Source organism: Pseudophryne corroboree, chromosome 6 (genome assembly GCF_028390025.1).
Source record: "Pseudophryne corroboree isolate aPseCor3 chromosome 6, aPseCor3.hap2, whole genome shotgun sequence".
Taxonomy (NCBI): domain Eukaryota; kingdom Metazoa; phylum Chordata; class Amphibia; order Anura; family Myobatrachidae; genus Pseudophryne; species Pseudophryne corroboree.
The window spans coordinates 88,253,362-88,255,776 of NC_086449.1; the positions used below are offsets into that span (position 1 = coordinate 88,253,362).

At 45.2% G+C, this 2,415-nt stretch overlaps 1 non-coding gene across 1 annotated transcript; it reads right to left on the reverse strand.

Moving 5' to 3' along the window:
- Positions 1-284: 284 nt before the first annotated feature.
- Positions 285-477, reverse strand: LOC134938181 (U2 spliceosomal RNA). Its single transcript, XR_010180799.1, has one exon. It is a non-coding gene; the product is annotated as a U2 spliceosomal RNA (small nuclear RNA).
- Positions 478-2,415: the final 1,938 nt, after the last annotated feature.

Here is a 2,415-nt window from a genome sequence, read left to right on the forward strand (position 1 = left end):
ATACGCGTAGTAACATTGTAGCGTTTAAAAATGCTTTGACTAGAAGAAGTAAAATACCCGCAGCTTGGAACTAGACACAAAATGCTACATTGCAGAGCAGCGTTCAGGCCCCTTTATCAGTTGTTACATTTTAAAAGAAAATAATATTCCTGAATGCAAAGGTGAACCAAAGTAATCCGTTATCAAATTGACAAATTTAGGTGGTGCAAGACATTGTAAAATGGGCATGCAAGCACACTTAAAGATGAAAAGCAGCAATTGTCTATTTTTGGATGACAGAACAGGAAAGGTGCACTGGTCGTGGAAGTACTGCAATACTTAGTCAAAGCGTGGAGTGGACATAGCAAACTCTTTTACTATTTCCCTGATCTAAAAATCCATTTAATATGTGGCCTCCAGATAGGGGGCGTATCAGATATTAAACTTATGAGAGCAGATACAGTACTACACTTGATCTTAGCCAAAAGCATCAGCGGCCTACCTGCCTGCTTACCAGTCCCTCCTGATGCCCTGTCAGGATTTTGCACACCGACTCCTATCTGCCTAAGAGACAAGCAGGAGCAGTCTTGTGTTTGTCACTTGCTAGCTGGAGGCACAACTTGCATGAGCTCCACCTCTGGCACACACCTACAAGCCGGCTGACAGGCATCCTACCTGGCTCCCTGACTTTTGTCTGTGCATTGCGATCCATCAGACAGTGTGAAATACTTCAATGGAATATTCTCTAGTTCCACAAAATTCTCTGTGTTTGAATGCTGTGGCAAGAGGCTTTAAACAGGCGTCTAGTAGTTTCTGGAACTGCAATAGTGTTCTGGAATGTCTGTTCTATGATCCAGGTTCTATGATGTATGTGCTTGTGTGCTTTCCATTCTGAAATGTCTTGCAAAGGGCTAAATTTGATATTTTGGAAATGGCTTACCTTGGTGCACCTTTACATTCACTCATTGGGATCATTTTTTAAAATGTACTGTATATATTTTTTAAACAAGCAGATGCTTCCCGGCAGCAGGTATAAAAGTCAAATACCAATGCAGTCATTACTTCATCTGTGGCTTTGTCAAAGGAATGGAGCAGAGTTGTTCAAGGTTTGATATCTTTCTGGTTTTTATCTGGTGCATTTGGAATACCAAAGCTGAGTCACAGTTTTGTGACCTGTGTGAAGTGACATCCAGTCCAACAGGGTCCAGAGCAGAAGTAAGGGTGCCATTGTAGATGGAAATGGATTATCAGTGCGAGATAAAATGCCAGTGATAGAGAGAAGAGGTTTTAGCAGTGATGATGAGGTTTTAGGGCCAGACTTCTCGCAGACAGCTTTCTTATAGCATGGGGGCAGAGAGGTGGTGTTACTGCAGGATGGAGAATGGGTGCAGGGATAATTACTGTATATGCAGTGCTTAAAGTGGTCCTAGAGAGGTGGTGGAATTCACCCCCCCTGCCCCCCAGGGCCCATGCAGTAAATGTATTGCTCGTGCCTATGGCGCTCTGCCCAAAACGGGGGCTTGTTCTCAAAAAGAAAGGGGCGTGTTCACACAATAGTAATAATGCCCACAGTAGTTGCACCCCTACTACACACAATGCCCACAGTAGTAGCACCCCGTAATATACAATGCCCACAGTAGTAGTGCTCTTTATGCAATGTCCACTGTACTGGTAGTGCCCACAGTTGTAGTGCCCCTTATATAGAGCCATAGTAGTGGTGCAGCTTATGAAATGCCCCCCCCAATGTAGTGCCCCTTATGTCCCCAGGAGTGCCCCCTTTTCATTGCTCTCGTTAGTAGTGCCCCCATTAGCAATAACCTTAATGGTAATGCCCCTGTGTAGTATTGCCCCCAGTAGTAATGTCGCCTGTAGTAATGTCCCCAGTTATTTAGCTCCCTGTAGTTTAGCCCCAGTAATTTAGCCCCCAGTGGTAATGCCTCTGCAGTTATGACTCCAGTAGTCCCCCCCCTTTAGTTTAACCTCCTAGTGTAATGACCCCAGTAGTTTAGCCCCTGTAGTTTAGTCCTCATGTAGGTTGCCCCATGTAGGTTAGCCCCCATTGGTAATGCCCCCTATAGTTTAGCCCCTGCAGTTATGCCCCCAGTAGTTTAGACCCATGTAGTTTGCCCCCAAGTAGTAATGCAACCAGTAGTTTAGCCCCTGTAGTTATTCCCCCAGTAGTTTAGCCTCTAGTAGTAATGTCCCCAGTAGTTTAACCCCTGTAGTTATGCCCCCCTGTAGTAATGTCCCCAGAAGTAATGCCCCAGTAGTAATGCCCCCGGTAGTAATTTGCCCCTGTATTTTACCCCCTGTAGTTAGCTTCCTTGTAATTTGCACCCAGTAGCTTGAACCCCAATAACTTGCCCCCAGTAACTTGCCCCTTTGTAGTTTGTCCCAAGTAGCTTGCCCCCTTATATTTAGCCCCCCAGTAGAAAG